The sequence below is a fragment of the Pectinophora gossypiella genome, chromosome 10 (genome assembly GCF_024362695.1).
Source record: "Pectinophora gossypiella chromosome 10, ilPecGoss1.1, whole genome shotgun sequence".
Lineage (NCBI taxonomy): Eukaryota > Metazoa > Arthropoda > Insecta > Lepidoptera > Gelechiidae > Pectinophora > Pectinophora gossypiella.
In genome coordinates, this window is record NC_065413.1 from 6092328 (window position 1) to 6107268 (window position 14941).

Sequence of the window (14941 nt, forward strand, 5' to 3'; positions counted from 1 at the left end):
TCAACTGCGTGTGGTATTGATCAACTAAACCGTCACACCAGACTATCTTCGCACCAGCATTTTGTGACACCAGCACGACTTTGAATTCTCATGGCACGACTTAAAAGTTACGGTCGCAGTACGTCACAATTCGCGTACACTTAGCCGTAAACCTATCTGGTGTGACGTGTCTGTAGCTGTGTGTATATCAGCCTTTATGAGACGTTGTTTTCAAGAGCGTTAAATATAATCTGTGAGACACACAAACATAATAAATATCGTTGTAAGATACCTCTGCTTAAATCAATGGGTAGTGATGGTAATTTTCTGAGTGTAATATGCGAGCTTATCGTAAAAGCCGACTATGGGTGCAACCACAGTCGCGCCACCATCAAAATGTATGTAGTTGTATAAACGCTACCTCTGGTTGCGCAAGCACCAAGACACCTGATGTCAACTGCATACATTTTTGGCGCGACTGTGGTGACTGCACCATGATCTCCTAGTAAGATATATGACTCTAGGGGCAAAAGACTAAGGGGTTATGTTCTTTCCAACGTGATGGCACACATTACACAAATCTCAACATTTTTACATCTCACACATACTTAAATGTCTTAATTCTATTAGAAGATCGTGGGCAGCGGACTAAATCCATAAGATATAGCCACACCCCTCACTTCAACCATTCATTCATATAGATTGGCGATTAAACCCCAGAATGGGCCCATTATGTTCTTATGGCATGGAAACATGTTTGTTTGCATAACGTATTTGCATTCTGGACTCACCTAAAAGTTGCTGCTTTGATCTCATAATCGTGACGCCATTTTTTAATCTGTAAACAATTGAAAAGCAATTGTAGTTTTATGCACATAATATTAAACACATTTAAAATGATTGCGTTATTATGAGTAACATCATCATTATATGTGATATCATCTTAAGAACACCTCTTCTGAGGATCTTTGTGTTTGCTGAGTTACTAAGAATTTATATACAGGGTGTTAGTGACATCGTAACGAATACCAAGGGGGATGATTCAGAGTTGATACATAACATAACATAAACTGCCTATATACGTCCCACTGCTGGGCACAGGCCTCCCCTCAATCAACCGGAGGGGGTATGGAGCATACTCCACCACGCTGCTCCACTGCGGGTTGGTGGAGGTGTTTTTACGGCTAATAGCCGGGACCAACGGCTTAACGTGCCCTCCGAAGCACGGAATCATCTTACTTTTTCGGACAATCAGGTGATTCAAGCCTGAAAAGTCCTTACCAAACAAAGGACAGTCTCACAAAGTGATTTCGACAATGTCCCCATCGGGAATCGAACCCGGACCTCCAGATCGTGAGCCTAACGCTCTAACCACTAGACCACGGAGGCCAGAGTTGATATCAAGTGGAATTTAATTATTTTGATCCATACTTTTGCGACAGAAAATTACACTTGATATCAACTCGTAATTATGGTCTGAATTATCCCACAAAATTTTCGTCACGATGTCACTAACACCCTGTATTATAATTATCTTCCAAAAAAAATTAAGGAAGATATAGATCATTGTATTATCAGTAATCATGCAAAAGATACTATAAAAAGTCGTGCACGTTACGCTAGTTCTATAAATGGGAATGGAATAAGTAGGACCGCTATTATAACACTAGGTTCATTCTTATCCCAAACATTTCACCAACAGAACATAACAACTAAATACAGCACTTATTTCAACAGCCATTATCTACGTTCTTAACCGAGCTAAAATATCTAGCGCAGTCTATACTTTAACAAAGTACACGTTCTTAGCAAAGATGATCCTATTACACGACTCATAAGTAAATATTCCAAACGAGAATTTCCTGCCTGCAAATATTTAGTGAAACCTAACCAGTCGAATAGTTCTGCCTAAGTAATTGCGCCTATTCAAACGTGTAATGCAATAATGGTACAGGAACATGATGCGCAGACGCCGAGGATTGAGGATTTATATTCTTCATATCAGTTGGATTACTTTGGACTGCAAATTGCTTCGGTTGCTGTGCTATTGCTGGCGATAAAGCGGAATTAGTACATGATACCGTTTAAATGCTTTTTACGTTCCAGATTAAAAACTAAAGTATGCTACAATGCGTATCGTTATAGAGAAACGCGTTTCACGGCAAACCAGGGATCTCATTTGTCAAAGGAGACGCTCTTATACAGGTCAACCATCTATAACTATAAAACATTATGTACGAACGTGTAACAAAGTCATCTTCTGTCAAAATTATTTATATTTCTTTCATCAGCGTTAAGAGAATCCACTTCGAAAAGGAAACCGTTGATGTTCGTCGCAACGCGTTCACAAGCAACCCAACATCGGCACTTAAAGTGGTGTCTTATAAATGCAAAAATTGCCTCTATGCCTTGAATGGTAATGTAATTAACAGAATCGAGACATCTCTGGATGTGCGTCAATGGGTTTTCATATAAATCAAACCATTTCAAAAGGCAGGTGCTAGTTGAAAAACATGTGAATTCTATTGATGAAATATTTTGCCTTTTATGGGTATAAATTGTACTGGTACTTATACCTTTGCAGGTGTAACACGATTGCATCCATTTTGAAAGGAGAAACTTCAACCATCTAATAGTTTAATATTATTTAGGTAGAACTTTAATGTACGGTCACGAGTACTAATGCATACACTTTGATACCATGTCATATTAACTTTTTCGACAAATTGACCAGTAAGTCTCATTAAATGTCAAATATGTTAGTGCGACAGGGTTCTAAAGTGGATATATAGTCTACTTTATAGAGTAACTATATTGAAACTTATAGGTGGAGATTTGTAATTAGCATATAGATACTAATGATTTTATTTACTGTACTATTCAGCTGTTAATCTTCCTAAAAGTAAATAAATAAATAAAATAAATATGATATTGCTCATAACTGTAGGTATGACAAACGTATAATTTGCATAATATATAAAACGTCATTCTCCTATCCTAACAACTTTACCACTACTTACATCTAAACGGGCTTCATTCAAGTTTTGTATTGTTTTTAAAGAAAGACAGCGATTTAAAATATAAATTCGATTCGAATACTTAACCGATAAATCTTATAGGTATATTCATCAACAGATCACGTTTTCTTTAACACAATATAAATCATAAGGTGAATGAACGCACGACGATTTACGCGGTAAAAATACCTATCTACTCGAAGACAAACATGAGATTTGCAATGTTTACTTACTCAGTAGTATTCTGTCTGCAGTATAATAATGATAAGTAAACCGCATTTATTTTAGTATTAACCAAACTTAGCAATGTTACCATATGTACGAACAACTTACCTAGTAAGAGATAAATATTACCTAGTATAAATACCAAACATTTACATATCAAATACATATTATTAGGAGAAAACCATGTATTCATTTGTATATAGAGCGAAAGAGAAGTAGAATCTTGGTAGAATGTTGCAAATAAAATAAGAAGAAAGATTAGAAATTGATTCGAGTTTTGAATTTGAAATATCAAAATTACCGATCCCATAATCATAGGTATGGGTAAGGTAGGTATGTGTGTCGTTTAAAAATGTTTCAGTGAAAGATATGCAGAACCCAGCTCGTATGAAATTAAGACCATTTATATATGTAGGTAGGTATGTGTATAATGCATGTATGTAAACAGTGAAAATCACAATAATTGCAAAACGAGGCTACTTCATCGCGAATCTTGGTCGGAATCGTGATCACAATTACGGGGCCAACACGAATTTCTAATGTAAACAATTGCATACAGGACTTATACTAAACCGTACCGTTTAAATGGCTGTTACGAATAATGATTTTGAAACTATTGTTGTTAGAAGGGAACATATATAGCTATTGTATCGTGTAGGCTATTCATTTTGCCATGATTTACATACTCTACTCATCTTTGTGCCTAAAGACTTTGTAACCTATATCTGTGTAGGCACAATACATTGATTAATAATTAAACAATACCGCTATAGATCTAACAAAATAATCACATACAAAAGTGGAACGTAGAAGGAACTATGCAGTGGTGTCCGGTATTTTTCAATTTATCGAGTCCTACAGTAGGCTTTACTGAGCTGAGAAGAAGGTATCTCTAATGAGCCGTCTTACCGATCTTATTTCCATTTCTATCGGTCTCATTTTGCTCAAACTTCTAATCACTCGAAGTTTGGATATGGAACGCAAGATTGTCACAGTACCGACTATGGTTCTTAGAACTGTTTCAAAAAATTTATCGTGTTCAAGGTTTAGCCATATTTTAGAGGTAAACTTACAAAACATTTACCTATTCCTAATTTGAAAATAGTCTTAATTTGCAATGAATACCCATTACTTCCTTCTACTACAAATCTGATTTAGACTACTCTGGGCGCCATCCCACTCGCGTCAGACAGAGTACTGCGGGGCGAAAGGCAAGAGGGTAACCACTGTCCTTTATCCCTAAAAAAGTAGTATGGAGAATGCTACACCGACAAGAGACTTCCTTCTACTTTACACTAGGAACAACCAAGCTTAATATCGCACCCATGACTGCACTTGATGAATTTCTTACGTGATACTAATTCGTGATTCTGTTATTTCCTTAACCACTAGACTAAAGCGTGATTATTGCATTATTAAATTCATGACTTTACAATTTTCTTGCCTAGAAAATTTAACTTACTTTTCTATTTTAATTTATTCAACATTTTGTTCTAAATTGAAGTTGTCGACGTTTTATTGTCAAAGTGGAAACAATATTAGGAATACCAAAAGTGACTTAATGTACAAACATAGCTGGAAGTGGATATCCTATACACCTCACTATATGTCTACCATTTCGGGAATACAGGCGTTATGCTAATGTATGTTCTATGAAATAGTATATTATTATAATTTGTCTGGTTTTCCTTTCGCGGGTTGGAAGATCAGAGACAGTTGCATCCGTAAAAAACTGGACCTGTCAAATCTTCAGGTTAGGTAAGCGGACCCTGTGAAAACTGTATGACGCTAGGGATATGATGATGCTAAGTTACATTATGTTACTTATGGACGTCTATTAAAATTATGAATGCATTTATTACAAAAAAAATAAATTAAAACGTTTTAAAAGCTTTAGCTTTACTTTGGTTTACAATCCTTAATTATACTTAGTTTATCTTTTGAAACTACATATTATTTCCTTACTTGTACCCCTTTATAAGAACATTTAATTGTTTTACTCCGACTGAAGTTTATTAGCTCTATAATAAAAGCTTTATTTATCCACTATTGCACAGCTATAAAACAATACATGGTGGAAAAAGAAGTCCATAGCGTTGTCTGAGATGGAAATAAATGCCTTTAATTGTTTTTCACAAGTAAGTGTCTAATGAATCGGGAAATTAAAAAAAATAATAAGCACCAATAGGGTACACATACATACATACATAAACTCACGCCCGTAATCCCTAATGGGGTGGGCAGAGCCACAAGTAATCAAAGACAACTTGCAGCCACTGTTGATACGAAGTCCAAAGATGGATATGATGAACCTTATGGTGATAAGGGATCAGCCTATCGCCCATAACATTAGTCCATCATGTTAGAGGACACAATCCCTCTGTCGGTTTTTACGACATGCCCGGGAAGAGAAGCAGCTGAACGTGTTCTATGTTTTTTATATGCTCCCAGAACAGCATAGAAGCATAGGGTAACCAATACCCAATAGGGTAGTAGGATTAAAACAATTTAATAGTTTTTATTTTATCCTGCTGGGAATGTTGCACGTAAAATTAACCGAAGATGTTATGTCCTTTGCTACTGAGATTCACGTTTCTAATATCTAAGGATAGGGTTTTATAAAACCGGCTTCAAATTTTGATGATTTTATTTTGTTACTTTAACTCGCACATACAAATGTTAATTATGTCCTTCTTTATTATAATCATTGTACTGAGTACCTATTTGTTAATGATCATTATCATCATCTCCCTAGCGTTATTCCGTTTTCATGAGGTCCTCGATCGTACCTAACCTGGTGATTTGACAGGTCTGGTCTTTTACTGAAGCGGCTGCCTCTAACCTTCCAACCAGCGAAGGGAAAACCAATTGGTACAATGATAATATATACCTATAATTATTTTGATATCCCTCTCAACGTTTTATTTTGCTTCATCTAACTTATAATTTCTTACAAAGAGCATTTTTGACCTTGCTGGCTTTCAACTAAGTCAATAAATAATACATTAAAGCAAATTGGTTTTTCAAAACATAAGTAATAAAGCCTTGTAACAGAAACCATGGCAGAACGGCTCGCGCTAACACCTTACAAATGATAATTACCACTTAATTACCATTTCGCAATCGTCTTATGTCAGTCACTGTATTATAAATTCATTGCCAGCATTGACATATGACTCTGCACTCACACAACTGAAGTACAAACATATATTTGCTGTCGCAAAACCGTTTCGTTGTTAAAGTGAATATGCATAATTAAGTTCTGGAATGGTAAATGTAAATTTGTAGTCGTGCTAAGGTCGCCCTTAGGGTCAGAAAAGTAAAACTGTAATGACACACAATATTTTAATGTTGATGGAACGATTCGTCTTAGAGAATCTCTATGGTAATGACCTGTATGATGGGGACTGGAAAAGGTATTATGGTATATAATTATAATGTTACTTTTACTAACATAACGGCAATTACATGCCTGATTATTAATATGAACATCTTATAACCGCTGACTTCATTTATTTGAATACTTAATACTGTTACCTGTTTATGCAACCAAAGGTTATGTATGCTTACTTGTGGAACTATCATCGTTACATATGTATAGCCATAATAGGCATACATTATATACAGTTACACGTAAACGTATAACACATATAACATAAGCCGGTAAGCGCTAATGCGGTGGGTAGAGCCCTAAGTAATCAGGAACAACTTGCAGTCACTTTTGATATGAAATCCTAAGATGTATATGTTGAACTTAACTTTAAAATAGCAACCATAAAAGTCATAATTACTTGTGGTCATGGTTATGTGGAAGTATAGGCATGGAAAAAAATATGGTAGTTATTTAATAGGAACCTCATCTCAAAGTCAATCAAACGCAAAAAATAAGTAACAAATCTATCGGCAAATATTACTACTCACAGTAAGGCATAAAGCCATTAAGCAATTATCAACGAAGCTAACGATGGACATTCGATAAAAACCAGTAATTCAGCATAGGTAACCAAGAAAATTGTAGGATAAAAAAACCTGACTTGTATTCATGGGAATCTAGCAATTATTTTATGATAAACACGGATAAGTATTAGTTGAAGGTTTTAATTTTAATACAATGACCAAACGTCTCCTAGGAATTAACCCTTAAGACTTTTTCCTACATTTACATTGTGCTGCAAATCCGCGGTTTTCAGAGCATCTCGTTCTTACAGACTTCTTATCAACAATCATTTAAATAACAGATGAAAGCTGTCCTTACTGATTTGTAATAGAATCTTATTTACATAAAATAGTAGCTGCTGCATATTTATTTTTAAGTGCATTGTAAAATGGACAGTATTAGAAGCTGGCAAAACTTGTTTTAGAAGCTGTGGAGATGGTTGGTAAGACACTTTTGTTGGGAGTTGAATTGCTGTGGTCAGGTTTCCCAACAGCGAGCGAGCTCGGCCTCATAATCGCATTGCGACAAAAGTGAGAATTACAATGTAAAAAACTAAACTAAAGAACTTATATCATAAATGCAAGTATAAATGGAAGTCCCAGTTTGCAATAGCTAAAGAAAATCCTAAATAGTTGATTGTATATCTAAATAAATAGTAGTAGGTACTCAATCTGCACAAAAACCCTAAAAGTGCAATAAGAACAGCAACCACTGATAATCGAATAATAATAAGGTTTGAGTAACCGGGTAGTAAGCGTGGTAGCCCATTTGGAATAATGCTTGACTCTCACTGTAAGGTCGCAGGTTCGACACACGGGCCCAAACCTATGATTTTCGAAATCGTTTTTCGAATTAATGTTTGGATCATTAATTATTATCACGTGTTCAGCGGTGAAAGAAACCATACCCGAGAAATGTGTTTCGGAGGTATGTGATCTAACCTGTGTTGGGCTGGTTTTCCCTTCGCGGGTTGGAAGGTCAGAATCGCAGTCGCTTTTGTAAATACCCGGATCTGTCAAACCGTCAAGTTAGGTAAGCGGACCCTGTGAAAAACGGGATTATGCTAATGAGATGATGATGACTATTTATCGTTAACCCATATAATAATAAGTTCGCTGATGTACGAACATAAGCGAAGATTACCAAGATTTCCAATTGGTTTCTTCTGCGACTATCTACAAGAAGTTGCTAAAGCATTATCACTTTTGTAACAGACCTACAATGAATTCTGAAAATCTATAACGTACTTAACTACTTCTATTTGACCCTACGAGTGCTTATAAACGGGAGATTTCCCTTCTCTTTATTGACTTCTTAGCTGTTCCGAATGGACAACAAAATGCTTTCAAAAATTAACATACACCATTTTCCAAAGCGATAAAACTGCTTAAAATTCAAATGGGAGTAATCAACCAAATCAATCTATGGTAATAACATTATTACGTTATAAATTCCGTGATGGCGGTCGAAATATAACGTAAAATAAGATAATAATACCATTATAAATGTCTAAGGTATAAAACTGCGGCATTATTCGAGGAAAATAGCCCTTAATAATCGGGTTGATCGACAATCAATCTATAATTAAAATATGGAAATGACAGTCGACCAATTTTGGGAGGAAATGACCAATCGATCGCTGATATTAAAATACCGTTTGTTAATATTGACAAGTTTGAAGCGGAAGAACATCTTGTCCAAATAAAATTTCTAACACGGAAAAGTGACACTTTGATGTATAGTAATATTAACATGTACACTGACCTGGTTTATTAATGATCTTAAAATAACGTATCACATTGCACCTAAATTCCTACTGATACTCTAAATAAAATCTATCAACTGATAAATAAAATGTTACTAAACAATATATCCCATGACCACACAGTCTAAATAGGTACGTGATATTTAGCAGACTAAGTATAAAATGTTTTATACAATATAATTACGAACTTAAATTACGTAGACAACGTAATGAAAAAGCAATTACCTCAGCACACCGTATTAACTAATAACAGTTATCAGTTTTTTGGAGATCTTATAAGCAATTCCATCGTCCAGAAAAACAGATTCCAATCACTACGCCTATCTTTTTACCAAAGCCACGAGCCGGTGTGACGATGATCGGAAATCTATAGTTCGTAATCATTAGCTTTTATATCAATAAAACATCAAGTGTGCCGAACCGTTATGTTCACAAAAACTCGTAGTAGGTCAATGGCACAAAAGCAGAGGCGAGCTTCGAGAACCGCCATCTTCCGAGTATTGGGACTAAGCTTACGAGTGTCACTTAATTAAATATCAGACAGTACAAGAATTTTATTATAATATTGATACCTAATCTAGTGCGAAAATCTTAATTTTGTTTTAATTGATAGCTCTAAAATTAGTACCTACCTTCACTTAAAAAAAAGTACAAGAGAGATAATGGCCCCGATTCCTGCACACACTTAATTTTATTTTAAGCTACACATGTAATTTTCTTATCCGCCGAAAAGGAAAGAAACGGATGATTGACAACTGTAAATTTTAAAATGAATGAATAGCCCGGACGATAAAATAGGCATCTCGCTCATATGAGCGCTCATATGTCGCATATGCGACAGGCCCCTTTCTATTTCGACGGATAAGAAAATTACAGGTATGACTTAAAATAAAATTAGATGGTGTAGTACCGGATCAGCACCAATTATTATGTAGGTTTGGATTTTTCCACAAGTGCATGTCACGGGATCGTAACATAAATTCACGTGACGAAAAGTCAAAAAACACAATAGATATTAATATAGATAAAACGTTTGAATTATGTCCTTATTTATTTAAATCCACAACACGCATGCTATTATATTTAGGTACCTAAGTAAGTACTTAAATACCTGCTAAATGTTCAATAGTCATTATATATGTATGTATACAAATTAGTTGCGGCTAACAGTATTGTTTGAAACTATTAACAATTTAACAGTAGTTACATGCAAATTCGTATGAGCATCTGACAAGAATAAATTAGATAAAACTATTTGTATGAGTACATCTACTCGTACGAACCGGCGATGAACTCGGCAACAATACAATGATTTACATATAAAAATATTTGTCGTACTAACTGCTGTTATTTGCAAACAATTACTGTGAGTGTGAAATGGCTTCATTACTTGTATTATTTATGCTTCATAACAAAATACCTAAGAATTGGAAGCAGTTGTTATAAAATGGTTACTCATTCAGAATACGAAGAATTCATATAACTTACATAAAAAGCCGGCATGTACTTTTGCAATATAATACTAGGAAATGCCGTTGCGACTAAAAATGCTAACGTAAATGTGAAAATGAAAACGAATACTTTACCACATCAAAGTGCTGATCAAGATTGAACTGTATTGCTATATATCACGTTTCATTACAAGGATATAGCATGTTGAAAATGAACAAAGAGAGTAATAAAAACTTGGGCTTTCTGTATGAAGTAATGAATTTATTTGCAACAAATCCGTCAAATCGTTTGTAGCCGCTCACGCGTTCCGTGAAACGAAACGGGGCCGGTCTTACCAGACCGGTCTAGTACTTGCCAAGCTATAAAACTGTATCAAGTACTTACAACTGAAGCAGAAGAAACGACGGGTAGCACGAAATGACTGCTATAAAAGTGTATTGCTTGGATTTAGTACTTATATAAAGACGATGAAAGCAAAGTGCGTTAGGTTTTCAATTATATGAATGCTAATCATGCATCAAAAGCGATCATTTATACGTATTTTATTGTATGTAATTCATGGATAATCCTTTGAAATGTCCCACACGGAATCTTTATGGAATATCTAAAAGCTTTAGAATTAAAACGAAAAGAAAAAAATGTAATGTCTTAGCATGGATGCTAAAACTCAAATAGCTTTAAATACTTTACCGAAGTATCAAACTAAAAGTAGAATCAAAATAATTTTAAGTGGGTGCGAATTCTAAGGGGCTTGTATTCCAATAACAATGTTCAGCTTATAGAACGTAACATTTTAAAAGATTAAGCGGCCGGTAAAGTGCTATTAAAATTTTGACCTACAATTTTAACTCAAAATAGTAGTTATTTAGTTAATTCAAAATACATTCTACATTTCTTGATTTCTGCTAGCATACGAATGTCACCTAATTTGTTGTATCCAACTTTAGACAGCCAAGTGGGCGGCCTAGTTACGAAAAGGCTAATCTGGCACTTGCCTCAAGCGAGAAATCCATAAACAACTTATCTGTAGAATACCACACAAGACGATGTTTTGTACAACAAATAAACTGGATTGATAAAGCACGTGAACAGTCTGATTGCAAAGATGAACGACTTAGACCAAGAATTTCGAGAGAATTACAGGCAAAGCTTTATCTTGTTTTGAGCTAATCCAGATCGAAAATACTTGCAATTTCTTACATTTAACAGGTGCTTCTATATCTTACCTAAACAACTCTAGTGTGTAGTAAGGAAATAAGGGTGATATTTTGTAACTGTATATTGATAAAAAGTAAGTGGTTTAGAAACAATTGACCTGTATCATAAACGCCTGCAAATGAGATAAAATTACGATATTATATACACATTGATAAACTTACGCCTATTTCATTTTACATTACGATATTACAAAAATATAATACAGACTAAAAGGCTGAATGCGAACTTTTATCCTCAGTAGTAAGTAATGAGATAAAACACTTATTTATACGAGTATCGGTATATATACCCTATCGATGCACCACTTCGCTATACTGCATAATATATACAAAACTTAAAACTGATAATTATATTGAAGAAGCACATCAGGAAGGCAAAGCGCAATCACACAATGTCAATGTTAATAATTTAAATAATCGCCAAGTTAATACTGTACTCCGTTCTTGACTTATACCATTAGGATCCTGAACTGAATACTGTTAGACGCACGCCCGTTGGGTGGGCTCTGTTCAACACGACATCTCCCGAACCAGTCACGATGATTGACGACTACCTGCCAGACGCTGGTTGCTAGACATCGGTTTCCGTTGAAGAGTCAAGTACAGCTTACAATTATCATGTCCGTCGCAGAAATTGTCATTGAAATAAGAGAAGAAATGCAACAGTTTCTGGAAATGGTAAAAGAAGCTGCAGAAGACCAACAACATAAAGGCACAGACAATTTTAAAGTATGTTATAATGAACCAACCATTAAGCAAGACACTATAAAACTTTATGATGTACTTTGACAACGGAATGTAAAATTCAGGCTAACGTTTTACCTTACAATACATTTCGTAAAACATACATAGGAGTACAATCAGCTTAACACAAACGCGTTTATTACAGCAAAATAACGACCGTAGGTAGTCGTAAATCATTGAACCAATGTAAAATCAAATAACCCATTTGCACAAATTTCAAACAAGATCTATCGTAAACCAGACGACATAAAAACCTACCGCACCCACCTGGTAGGCTTCGTAATATATGGTTGCAGTAGGTACACAAGAAAAACTCGAAACTATTGCAAATAGCTTCCTCATAGCATGCGATGAATTTAGTAGAGAGCGATAAACGTTGCCAGTAAATGAGAGTTCCAAAATAATTACACCAGTTATTAAGCGCTGTAATGACAAGCTTTTATAAAGTGAGATAAGTAATTCTGACGTTTAAAATTTACGAGCAATTAAATACGATTAAGATTTTAAATGATATTTCTGTACAAGGAAATACCACTTTAAGTTTATGATATAAAAATTGTTTCCCTTCCAATTATTGTTACAGTTAATTTACCTATGAGGACTATTTATTTTGTGAATCATGTTTTCAATTCCAAAATAGCGTTATTTAAACAAGCAGATAATCGAAATTCTACTCAAATCATTGTCATCATTTACGCTTATTAGATACAGCATAAATAGTTATCGTATAGTCACGACTCAATATCGGAGACATTTTGATCCGAGTTACACATACAAAGATATTTATTTCAAAGTTATCAAATTTTGAATTCAATACGGACACGAACCACGAAATTTGGTTTTGATCGTGCAATAAATAGACCATGGAAGCACCGTTTGAAGACATGACCACATTATTGCGATGACACCGCTAATCGTATTAGAGGACAGCATAGTCAGACAGAACGAAAGTGAAAAAATGACTATTGTAAACGTTACAGGGTTATGCTTTTGTAGACGTTGTATATTCAATGCATTATTTATAAGAGTTAGAATAACGCTAAAACATATCAAATGCATTATCAAAAATAAATAATAAGAGTAATTACTAAAATATCTTTAGTCTAGTAGTCTTAGTACTAAAGTAAAGATCACTTGTAATACTTTTGCAATACCTGTTGCATAAAATTGGATACTTATCAAAACTAGCATAAGAGAAACAATTAGAAAAGCGAAGGCCCGATAATTAGTAAGTCGTAATGGCTGCTATACGAGGTAAGATTAAAACTGGAACAACAGAGTAGTATACGCATGAAATACGAACAAAACATAATATCAAGCCTAGGAACATAACAGTAACATTTGTAACACAATAAATCAATGTTACACATCAGCAAAAAATGAATAAGAAGTTACATCACGAATCGAACTATTGTGTGGCCGTGATCAATTTCACGACGATACGAGATGTAGTCAATACGTTCCATAACCGATGTTGCCCGTCCATTAAGACGTCTCGCAAATGTGATAAGTCAAGTAGCAATGTAGTCCCTAATTCATGTTACAATAGTACGCTTTCTGCAATGCAATGGATTTTGCTTGGAAACCATTCATTAGCGCTGTCCAATTTGCCATCGTCTTTGTCGATAAGTCAATCCGATGGCGTAACTTCCTTTGAAACTGAATAGGTGTCTAATTAGTAACATAATGGTTTTTACTTTAAGCTTTATTTCGAAAACAAAATCTTTATATTGGTAAAAGAATAGCAGTACTCGTAAGTAACGAACCGCGTAACGTAACGTTTTTGCGTTAATTTCCACAAAAATACAGACACACAATAACAGAGAAGTTCATTTATAAATTATCACAATAATTGAAATGATATAAAATGAATAAAAAACGCCTCTTTAGGATCTTTACATTCCTGTATGGGATAATATATCGGTGATCGAGAAGAAGTTACAAAATAAGTACCTGAATAAAAAAATAATCATGCTAACCTAAGCGGTTGACGGTTCACACTTGACAAATTCCCTGCGCTTTTTACAAATAGATACTCTTCTGCAATAATATGATGTATCGATTTACCACGATAAACATCTTCCTGGTAGAGAATAAGGAACATCTTATTCTAAACGACTGCAGGTTAACCCAGGGTCAAGAATTCGATTCAAATACGGTTTTACGAATCGATTTCCGTTTAAATTTAGCGTCCACCCACGGTCCTGTTTCAAGCGAATTATTTCCATACGTTGATACCATAGAGCTTACGATGCTAGAAATTCGCCTACATAAAGCATCACTATGAATGAATGAATTCTTGTAAATCATGCTGTTTACAGCTTTTACGATTGCATTATTACTTTTAATACAATCGTAAAATATATCGTATATATAAATGCAGACAATGCATCGATACCTATAAGTGATTTCAATAAAATTTGCAGACTTTTAACTGGACATAACAAGTATCTTTGGCGAAATTTAATTGTACGTACATTCCAACGAGCTGAAAAGCATTTAGTTAATGGTTCTAAAATATCACTCATCTATTGAGTGAATACTCTTATCTTCAAAACTGATTCGCTTTAAATTACAGATAGCAACAGCTAAAATCAAAAACAAA

The 14941-nt window shown here is 34.7% G+C and overlaps 1 protein-coding gene across 2 annotated transcripts in view; it reads right to left on the reverse strand.

Moving 5' to 3' along the window:
- The window catches only part of LOC126370195 (cadherin-99C), a 109680-nt gene that overhangs the window by 61208 nt on the left and 33531 nt on the right, over positions 1–14941 (reverse strand). For both annotated transcript variants that reach the window (XM_050014958.1, XM_050014957.1), the window contains exon 2: positions 771–817. The gene's annotated coding sequence lies outside the window, so the exon portion shown is untranslated. The remainder of the gene's footprint in view (positions 1–770; positions 818–14941) is intronic.